The sequence below is a fragment of the Macaca thibetana genome, chromosome 15 (assembly GCF_024542745.1).
Source record: "Macaca thibetana thibetana isolate TM-01 chromosome 15, ASM2454274v1, whole genome shotgun sequence".
NCBI lineage: Eukaryota > Metazoa > Chordata > Mammalia > Primates > Cercopithecidae > Macaca > Macaca thibetana.
The window spans coordinates 32,421,211-32,432,659 of record NC_065592.1 but is presented as its reverse complement, the minus strand read 5'-3'; the positions used below and the strand labels follow the sequence as shown (position 1 = coordinate 32,432,659).

The 11,449-nt window shown below is 46.9% G+C and overlaps 1 non-coding gene across 1 annotated transcript; it reads right to left on the bottom strand.

Annotated features, from left to right (window-relative positions):
• Positions 1–10,743: 10,743 nt before the first annotated feature.
• Positions 10,744–10,850, bottom strand: LOC126938218 (U6 spliceosomal RNA). The gene has a single exon (XR_007720029.1). It is a non-coding gene; the product is annotated as a U6 spliceosomal RNA (small nuclear RNA).
• Between the last annotated feature and the right edge of the window lie 599 nt (positions 10,851–11,449).

Sequence of the window (11,449 nt, the reverse complement as noted above, 5' to 3'; positions counted from 1 at the left end):
ACTTTCAGAAACTGAAGTGGGAGGATTGGTAGAGGCCAGAAATTTGAGACCGACCTGGGCAATAAAGTGAGACCCTCTCTCTACAAAACTTAATTAAAAAGAAAAGGGCGCCGCCTACGAGTAGAGTCAAATGTTGTGCACTGCACCTGCTACGTGCTACAGATGCAGGTGGTCCGGGACCCGCTACAGATGCAGGTGGTCTGGGACCGGCCGGCTGACAATGGGAGTGAGTTTGCCCCAAACCAGGAGCCCTGCATTTCTCATCTTGTAGCAACTCTATGGGTGGAGTATGATTACTCCCATTTTGCGATGAGAATATTTAGATTCAAAAAGGACACAGCTGAAGCCACAGCCAGAGATGGAGTTAGTGGCACTGCAAGACTGGACCCCAGTTGGGTGCTCAGGTTCCTTTTCCACCTCAAAGGAAAGGTAGAAACCATCCCTATCTGCCACAGAGGAGCAGACTCCAGAGAAGCCAAATTCTAGCCAGCGAGTAATCATAACAATGTCCATCTTTCAGCGAGTATTTGTCACGTAGCAGACACGTTATTGCACACTCCCACTTAATGGTTACATGACCTTGTCCGTTCTATTTTCACGTTAGCCAAAGGGCGGCCTAGAAGTCCACAGTCTCCGAGAGCTGGAAGCCAGGCAGTGACAGCGCCAGCGTATCCTCCTTGACTTGATTTTAAATTTCACAACTTCGGTGGCTTCAATAGAGAGGAAGAGGAGGGGCGCCGGCTTCCGCCTGCAAAGGCTGCACGGCGCGGGTAGCCCTGTCCGGAGCCGTCCTGTGCCGGGCCGTCCGGTGGGGGGCACTGCAGACCGCGCGGGCGCTGCGTGCGCCTCTAGTTCCAAGCGCAGAGGGATGGCCACGGTCTCCTGTGTTGCTCGCGCCCCTGATCGCGCCGGGGAGAGCGGACTGGCCTCCCAGCGAGGATGCGGGGGAAGCCGCACCGGGGCCCACGGGAACCGGGTAAGGGCGCGGGATGGGATTGGCTCTGGATGTGGGTGCCCCCCGAGCCGCGCCCCGCCCGGCAAGCGCTACCACTTGCACTCCACTTGAGCACGGAGCTTCAAGGACAGGCTATTCTGGGGTGCGGGTTCCGACACTAGGCCCCACACCTATCTGGAGACTCATTTGGCTCCGACCTGGCGGAAGGGGGGAACCTGGCTCGAGAACGGAGACTGCGAGACGTTCCGGGGGCGCCCTTAAATCTGGCTCCGATGCTTCCCCGCCCCGCCCCCGCTGTCACCTTCCTCTGCCTCTGCGCTGCGATTCCACACCCCACTCCACCCCATCCCACCCAGACCGCTCACCCAGTTCAGACTTTGAACCCAAAAGCTGTCAGGCGTGTTCTGGGCCCGGCCACAGCCAGTGGGCGCTCTGGCCCTTGCAGAAGCCGCCTCAAGCGGGCATCGCTGTCCCCGGGGAGGGGACCCCAGCTAGCACCAGTAGAGGTGCAGTCACCCTTTTTAAGTTTACTCGGAGGCTAGATACATGGCATCCACTGACCTTGATCCTTTCCCACAGTCACCTGGACCCAGGCATATAATGTGGGCAGTTTAATGAGGTGTAAACGAAGTGCAAATGGCCTAGAAGCCCCTTGAATTTGAAGCAGGACGGAGGCTTTCTTTAGAAGGGGGGTTTATGAGTAGATTACTCACTCAGGGAATTCTGGTAACAGCCATAGTCTCTGATTGTTAATTGGTCATAATTACTTTGTTAGAAATCTGTACACCATTCCAAGTTCTAAGACGACAAGAGAAAGAATATTTCTGAGATTTACAACTGGGAGGGAAACAGCATATTACTTTCTGCATTAGGGTACACATTAGCATGCTTGTTGAATTGAATTTTCCGCTTTCACTTTTTAATATATTTCCAATTTCTAACTACTCCCTGGAAAATTTTTAAAAGGGGCAGCAGAAGGATTGGTGATGTGTATGCCACAGATGGAGATGGAAAAACTGCCCAGAACATGTTGACATTTGTAAAAAAGTTAACATCCCCCACGCTTTAAAACTATGATATTAGGAACAGTATAACGGCAAAAGTTACTCGTACAACATCTGTTCCTTCCAATGGGAGGATTTCTTTCCTGCCAAGAATTTATGAATTTTCTATAGGAGTTTGGTTCTGTTTGGGGAAGAGGGAAGGAAGCCAGCTAAAGCAGCCCCTTGGCTTCAGGGAATGCAGGGATGCATTGCTCCTGGCTTTTACATGGCTCCTGAAGCTGCTGATGGGGCCAAAGTCACCCTTCAGAAGGACTTAGCTGCAAACAAGAAAAATCTCCAACAGCCACCCACGGTTTAAAGTGACTATGCTGTCACTAAGAAAGGTCAAGGCCATATGGCTTGAGGACAGAGATGAGTTAGTTATAACTCCATTCACATAAGACCTAATCCTTTTTGGAGGGCAACGGAAAGAGTTTATTGTAGGGATAAAACCCAACCAACTCATATCAGTTGATTTCAAATGTTTCATTCATTTTCACATTGACCAGATAAGTGTTTGTTCACTCATCTCAGAAACTTCAATCTCTTCATCTACCATCAATTGTCTTTTACCCTTGCTCAACTGAATCTGGTGACTGGAAACTTTTATCTTTCTAAAAAACCATGACGTGAGTGCTCAAAACAGCCATCTGGGTGAATAGGACACTAAGTGGATTAGCAGTTGAAACATTAATGATTCACTTTTGACTCAAAGCAAGTTTATCTAAGCAGATTTCCAATGGTCTTCTCTTTTGCAATCAAAAGAACTTTCTGCTCTAGAGAAGCCTCTGTCCAGGAAGGAGGAGATTACCTTTTCGCACTTTAAAGTGGACCATTTTAGGTTCTTGATTTTTGTTGTTGTAGAGACAGGATCTCACTAAGTTGCCCAGGCTGGCCTTGAACTGCTAACCTTAAGTGATCCTCCTGCCGTGGCCTCCCTGGGATCACAGGAGTGAGCCATCATGCTTGGCTTTTTTTTTTTTTTTTTTTTTTTTTGGACAGAGTCTCTCTGTCACCCAGGTTGGAGTGCAGTGGTGTGATCTCGGCTCATTTCAATGCCCCGCCCCCAACCCGCCCTGACCCCGCCACTCCGATGCCAGGTTGAAGAGATTCTCCTGACTCAGCCTCCTGAGTAGCTGGGATTACAGGTGCCTGCCACCATGCCCAGCTAATTTTTGTATTTTTAGTAGAGATGGGGTTTCACCATGTTGGCCAGGCTGGTCTCACATTCCTGACCTCAGGTAATCTGCCTGCCTCAGCCTCCCAAAGTGCTGTGATTACAGGCATGAACCACTGCACCCAGTCTTTTTTTTTTTTCCACTTGGAATATTTTAAATGAAACATGAAGAAAAATTTTCAATCCATTTAAGTATCAGGAATCTAAATTGAGAGTCTCTCTGAGCCTACTCTGGCTCAGGAAGCTGCCTTATAAAAGTAATAACAACGATAATAATCTAAGTGGTTCCCATTTGGCAGTGGTTGTGGGGTGGAGGAGGACAACAGCAACCAACATCAAGGGTTTGGTTCAGGCTTTCAAATCAACAATATTTATTGAACACCTACTACGTCCCAGGTAGTTTCCTAGGCATTGTCCTCCTCCTCATTCTAGAGGGAAGCTACAGAGTAAATAGATCCAGTATATGTTACAGTTCAGGTAATGGTAAGTGTCATGAGACAACATCAAGCAGGTTAAAGAGATAATAACATGAGCAAGGTGGGAGGGCTCTTTTAGTATAGTCAGAAAAGGCTGCTTCAAGGAATTGGTATTTGAGTGGCCCTTCTAGAATTTTCTGAGTGCAAATATACCCTCCAACACATAAACATAAATGTATTTTACCAAGTTGGATAATACTATCTAAGCTCCTCCCCTTCACACACCACCCGCCACCCGCTCCCCGCTGTTAACTTTTGAGCATTCTTCTGCATCTAATGAGCAGGTGGCTCAAGAATATGGGTCTGAGTAGAATCAGGTTTAAATTCCAGCTCCATCACCTGCTTGTTTTGTGACTCAAGGCAGGTTACCTAAGTTCTTTTTGCCTCAGAGGCCTCATCCCTGAAATGCAAACAGTCATGACTACCTTGTAGGATTATCATGGGGACTGAATGAAAAAAAATGCCTGTGAAATGCTGAGTACAGAGACGTCATGGAGTAAACCCTTCTAAATGTTGGCCCTTATTTATTATATTGTATGTTTGTTTTTGGAGACAGAGTCTCGCTCTTGTTGCCCAGGTTGGAGTGCAATGGCGCGATCTTGGCTCACTGCAACCTCCACCTCCCGGGTTCAAGTGATTCTCGTGCCTCAGTCTCCCAAGTAGCTGGGATTACAGGCACCCTGCCACTGCCCCCGGCTAATTTTTGTATTTTTAGTAGAAACAGGATTTCACCATGTTGCCTAGGCTGGTCTCGAACTCATGACCTCAGGTGATCTGCCCCACTTGGCCTCCCCAAGTGCTGGGATTACAGGTATGAGCCACCACTCCCTGCCTTTATTATTGTTTGCTAGATAATTTTAATGGCACATAGGAGTCCATTCTAGGGATGTCAGAACTTATATAACCAATGCCCTACTGTTGGGCAGAGAGAATGGGATATAAACCTAGCAGATGACGCGAATAAGCTAAAGGAGAAAAGTGAAACAACTAAACAAAATAATCAAAACCCAACACGTGTAGAAAATGTCCAAATCAACACATTTTCTAGGAGAGACTCATCTTTCTTCTGCTATCCCTGACGCTAAACATACCCACTCATAAAAACCTGCCTTCTTACCTATCACCTGTGTCTTGGTTAGGAGACCCCCTAGGTCTTGCTTCTGTGACCTCCTGTGCAGGCGGAGGATGAGGGTCAGGAAGTGTTAGTTTGGAATGAAGTTCTGCAGTGGCTTAGCTGTGGGGGATGTGAGGTCTCATCTTCCTCATTTGTGCAAAGTAGGCTTGAAATAAAATGTTCTTTGGGGTTGGGCGCAGTGGCTCATGCCTGTACTCCCAGCACTTTGGGAGGCCGAGGCAGGCGGATCACGAGGTCAGGAGATCGAGACCATCCTGGCTAACATGGTGAAACCCTGTCTCTACTAAAAATACAAAACATTAGCTGGACGCCATGGCGGGCACCTATAGTTCCAGCTACTAGGGAGGCTGAGGCAGAAGAATGGCGTGAACCCAGGAGGCGGAGCTTGCAGTGAGCCGAGATCACGTCACTGCACTCCAACCTGGGTCACAGAGTGAGACACTGTCTCAGAAAAAAAAAAAAATTAGCCATGCATGGTGACGGGTGCCGTAATTCCAGCTACTCGGGAGGCTAAGGCAGGAGAATCACTTGAACCTGGGAGGCAGAGGTTGCAGTGAGCCAAGATCGTGTCATTGTACTCCAACCTGAGTGACACAGTGAGACTCCATCTCAAAAAAAGAAAAAAGAAATAAAATGTTCTTCGGAACACCTTCCAGCTCTGTCACTCATTTGTTCCCAGACTCTGCTCTGGTGCTCCAAAGAGCCTTCCTTGCTTCTGAGATCTTAAATGGCTCTCTGAGTCATTTGTTCATGCCCAGTGACACAGACCCAGATCTATTTTAGGCTGAGATCCTGTTTAGGGGAAAGAGATTATCTTTAAATATTGGCAGCATTAGGAGAATGTTGGCAAAGCATTTTGGAAGACGGGCAAAGAAGCAGGAGTGTTTCCCATGGGCCATGGCTGAGAATGTGGGCTCTAATCACAACCCTCGAATGTGCCACTCCTGGGGTGAACTTCCTCTCCTGCATTCTCCATTTAGGAAGGCCTCAGAGTGTGTGACCTTCAGAAAAGATTCTTTCTTCGGAGTACTTCCAGTTGGCCCAACTATAAAAAGGGCTGCTAGCTTTTGTTTCAATAGATTGAATACATGTGTAAAATGCTTTGAAATCCGTGAGTGAAATACCCAGGAAGAAAGGCAATGACCTATTTACTCTTGGTGATTTTACAGCGGTTAAGGGGGTGCTATGATGCAGAAAACTATTGCCTTTTCTTAAGTCACTTTCCAAACTGGAACCTAGAAGAATGTGGTGTATTTTCAATCGAGTGACAGATAAGATTACTTGCCTTGCCGGCTCGGTGGCTCACGCCTGTAATCCCAGCACTTTGGGAGGCCGAGGCAGGCAGATCACGAGGTCAGGAGATCAAGACCATTCTAGCTAACACGGTGAAACCCTGTCTCTACTAAAAATACAAAAAATTAGCCGGGCATGGTGGTGGGCACCTGTAGTCCCGGCTGCTCAGGAGGCTGAGACAGGAGAATGGCGTGAACCCAGCAGGCGGAGCTTGTAGTGAGCCAAGATCGTGCCACTGCACTCCAGCCTGGGCGACAGAGCGAGACTGTCTCAGAAAAAAAAAAAAAAAAATTACTTGCCTCTATTACAAAAAGGGATGGGTTTGGCCAATCTTGCCCGTATAGCTTCATGTGCACCAAATATAACCCTTGTTTAGAATAAAAAATCAAACACACATTCCAAGGAGGTGAGGAGCAGATAAAGCAGAAGTTCGCTTTACTTTATCTGAGAAAGGGTGTGATATGGCAATAGGAGCCTGGACTTCCAATCTGGCACATCTGGGTTCCAATCACAGCTCTGTGACCTTGGATATGTCACTTGACTCCTCTGGGCCTCAGTGTTATATAATAACAAATTCCTAAACATCTAGCAGAGTTCTTGGCATGCCATAGGTGTTCAATGAATGTGAATGCCTTTTTCTATTTTACCTCCAGCTCAATCAACCAGCAACTCCAAGTTTGTGTTTCCCAGTACATTCATCCTGACATGCAAAAAATGTTTTCCTGTGGTCAATGACAAAGATAAAGGAGGAAGAATCTGAAGAGTTAAAAAGAAAACAAACAAATAAACCACGTGACCTAAACCCACAATCTGAGAAATTGTCCCTCCTCAAGCAGTTTCTATTCCAGGCTTCACGTGGCCAATGTGAGAAGGTTCTCAAAGCAAATGTTAGTTAAAAATGTTTACCGGCCGGGCGCGGTGGCTCACGCCTGTAATCCCAGCACTTTGGGAGGCCGAGAGACGGGCGGATCACGAGGTCAGGAGATCGAGACCATCCTGGCTAACACGGTGAAACCCCGTCTCTACTAAAAAATATAAAAACTAGCCGGGCGAGGTGGCGGGCGCCTATAGTCCCAGCTACTCGGGAGGCTGAGGCAGGAGAATGGCGTGAACCCGGGAGGCGGAGCTTGCAGTGAGCTGAGATCCGGCCACCGCACTCCAGCCTGGGTGACAGAGCGAGACTCCGTCTCAAAAAAAAAAAAAAAAATGTTTACCATGCTGGACTTGGTGGCTCATGCCTGTAATCTCACCACTTTGGGAGGCTGAGGTGGGCGGATCACCTGAGGTCAGGAGTTCGAGACCAGACTCACCAACATGGAGAAACCCTGTCTCTATTAAAAATACAAATTAGCTGGGTGTGGTGGCAGATGCCTATATTCCCAGATACTCAGGAGGCTGAGGCAGGAGAATCGCTTGAACCCGGGAGGCAGAGGTTTCGGTGAGTCGAGATTACACCATTGCACTCTAGCCTGGGCAACAAAAGTGAAACTCTGTCTCAAAAAAAAAAAAAAAGTTTACCAGGGCTGGGTGTGGTGGCTCACCCTTGTAATCCCAGCACTTTGGGAGGCTGAGGCTGGCGGATTATCTGAGGTCAGGAGTTCGAGACCAGCCTAACCAACATAGCAAAATCCCATCTCTACTAAAAATACAAAAATTAGCTGGGCGTGGTGGCGGGCGCCTGTAATCCCAGCTACTCGGGAGGCTGAGGAGGAGAATCGCTTGAACCTGAGAGGCGGAAGTTGCAGTGAGCTGAGATCACGCCAATGCACTCCAGCCTGGGTGACAGAGTGAGACTCCCACTCTGTATCAACAACAACAAAAGTTTACCAAAGGACAGGTAGTTAAACACCGTGTACAGCTGAGAGTGTTGCTATCCGAAACCTAAAATAATTTTTCTCAAAACTTTATTTATGAAGTAAGGCATTGAACAGGAGTGTTCAACTATGTCCTGAGGCAGTCGGAGGCTTTTCTCTTTCATTCCTTCTGCAGATCCACTGTCTGACCATATCTCTGTGTGCTTTCTTTCTCTAACAAAGAGCCATGCATTCTAATTAAGGAAATCAATGAAACGTGCAGATCTCTACCTATGAGTTATTTGTCAGTTGGCAAATGGATTACTGGCTCAGTTTTGCTGGAGCCCAGGTAGACTCCACCATTCACAGAGAAGACCAACATATCACACTTCCTAATCAGTACGACCATTTGACCAAGCAGTTTTATCAATTTTTTAACATACAGTATCGATTGTGTATCGGGACAAGAAAATGAAAATAAAAGAGAACTAAACCTCCAGCGGGGTCACGTGTTTCCAAATGCAAATTGAGATCCAAACATTAAACAGTAGAGATCATCTAATCCTTTTACAAAGACCCAAATTGCAAATCCAATTCCCATGCCAGAGTGGCTTTGTCTAACAAAGTCGTTTAATGCAAAGAATCCCCTAGGCAAGGCCTCTTCTGTTTCTACGGGCTTTGGCACAGCGAGAGCTATATGATGTCAGTTACGCTGTCTCGCTGTAGAGTTAATTGTGCTTAAAACAAAATCACGTGTTCTCGTGGTCTAGCTATGCAGTTTCCAATCCATAGCAACTCAAGGTGTCTTGGTTTGAAAATTAAGATCCATTCTGACCAAATCTAATTCCAACAGAATTTTGTGATATTTTTGAGGAAGTCCAAAACCTTCATGATGAATCTGAAAAACATGTATTAATATGCCTTAACATGCACGCGATAAACAAGTTAAATGTATCTAAAAAATAATAAGCAATCGGCTGGGCACAGTGGCTCACACCTGTAATCCCAGCACTTTGGGAGGCTGAGGCAGGTGGATCACGAGGTCAGGAGTTCAAGATCAGCCTGGCCAAGATGGTGAAACCCCGTCTCCACCAAAAATGCAAAAAAATTAGCTTGGCGTGGTAGGCACCTGTAATCCCAGCTACTCGGGAGGCGGAGGCAGAGATGCTTGAACCCAGGAGGTGGAGGTTGCAGTGAGCTGCGATCGTGCCACTACACTCCAGCCTGGGCAACAGGGCAAGACAATGTCTCAAAAATAATAGTAATAATAATAATAAGCAATCAAGAAAACTGTAGGGGGGAGAATGGTATATGTGGTTGTAGTTAACATGGTTGAGTCTTGCAAAGAATCATGTATCACTTTTTCAAGAAAGGTAACAATTTTTTTACTGGGGCTAGAATGCTGGTTTTCATTTAACTTACACTTTTTGCCCTTTCCAGAGCAGTTGTAGGGAGAAACAGTATCTGTAAACCTGCATATTTACATATTTTTTTTTTTTTTTTTTTTGAGACTGAGTCTCACTCTGTCACCCAGGCTGGAGTGCAGTGGAATGATCTCAGCTCACTGCAACCTCTACTTTCTGGGTTCAAGTGATTCTCCTGCCTCAGCCTCCCAAATAGCTGGGATTACAGGCGCCCACTACCACACCCAGCTCATTTTTATATATATATATATATATATATATATTTTTTTTTTTTTTTTTTTTTTTTTTTTGAGACGGAGTCTCGCTCTGTCGCCCAGGCTGGAGTGCAGTGGCGCGATCGCGGCTCACTGCAAGCTCCGCCTCCCGGGTTCACGCCATTCTCCTGCCTCAGCCTCCCGAGTAGCTGGGACTACAGGCGCCCACAACCGCGCCCGGCTAATTTTTTGTATTTTTAGTAGAGACGGGGTTTCACCGTGGTCTCGATCTCCTGACCTTGTGATCCGCCCGCCTCGGCCTCCCAAAGTGCTGGGATTACAGGCGTGAGCCACCGCGCCCGGCCTCATTTTTATATTTTAAGTAGAGATGGGGTTTCACCATGTTGGCCAGGCTGGTCTCAAACCTCTGACCTCAGGTGATCCATCTACCTCGGCCTCCCAATGTGCTGGGATTACAGGTGTGAGCCACCGCGCCCGGCCATATTTACATATTCTTACTCATCTTTGTTTCTCCTGCCCTTTGCACAGTGGCTGGTAAAGTAGATCCTTGAACTGATTACATATGTTTGAATCAATTGCATGGAAAGAGAAAGTAGAACAAAGCCACAATAATACTATAACACTTTGAGGGAATGGTTTCCTATGTTCTCTCTAGAGGGAACACAGGGACCAGTGAGTAGTCCTGTCTTAGTTGGCCAGTAACAGAGCACTATATAGAATGATGATATAGCACAGTAAAATACTTTCTTGGATGTTAGAGCACAACATTACATAGAATTTAGGACTTTCCAGGGCCAGGCACTGTGGCTCATGCCTGTAATCCTAGCACTTTGGGAGGTCGAGGCCCTTGAGCCCAGGAGTTAGAGACCAGCCTGGGCAACATAGGGATACCCTTGTCTCTACAAAATAATTTTTTGGAAAAATTAACCAGGTATGGTGGTGCATGTCTGTGGTCTCAGCTACTTAGGGGGCTGAGAGGGAGAGTCTCTTGAGCCCAGGAGGTCGAGGCTGCAGTGTGCTGTGATTGCACCATTCAGCCTGGGTGACAGAGTGAGACCTCATCCCCCATTTCAAAAAAAGGAAAAAAACCAAAAAACAGAACTTCCTCTGAAAGCCATCTTTTCTGCCTGCTGTTTTTTTGTTTTGTTGTTGTTTGTTTGTTTGTTTAGAAACTGATGTTTATTTTCCATCAACCTTATTTCCATGTTGCTTAAGAGCCCATGCAAGAACAGAAAAATATGGAACACTTCACGAATTTCCATGTCATCCTTGTGCAGGGGCCATGCTAATCTTTTCTGTATCGTTCCAGTTTTAGGCTATGTGCTGCCGAGGTGAGCACAGTGTTTTGTTTGTTTTGTTTTGTTTTTCAGACAGAGTCTCACTCTGTCGCCCAGGCTGGAGTGCAGTGGCATGATCTCAGCTCACTGCAACCTCTGTCCCCCAGGTTCAAGCAATTATCTTGCCTCGGCCTCCTAAGTAGCTGGGATTACCGGTGCACACCACCACGCCCGGCTAATTTTTGTATTTTCAATAGAGATGAGGTTTCGCCATGTTGGCTACGCTGGTCTGGAACTCCTGATCTCAAGTGATCCACCCACCTCGGCCTACCAAAGTGTTGAGATTACAAGCGTGAGCCACCACGCCCGGCCAGCAAGGTGTTTTTGATCGTCTTGATTCCTCTAAGCTTCCCTTGGGCTGTTAGGATGAAGCCATCTGTGGTTGGCCTGTTAAGTAAATCAGATCTAGGTGCTGGTTGCTCAGATGCCAATTCAATGTGACCTTGGGCAAGGTCACAAGTCCTTTATCTGGGTCTCTTCCTTGAGTTAAATGGACTTGAAGATGCTTTCCTTTTCAAACATCTTACGTAATTTTATTTTATTTTTGAGACAGGGTCTTGCTCTGTCGCCCAGGCTGGAGTACAGTAGAACAATCATAGCT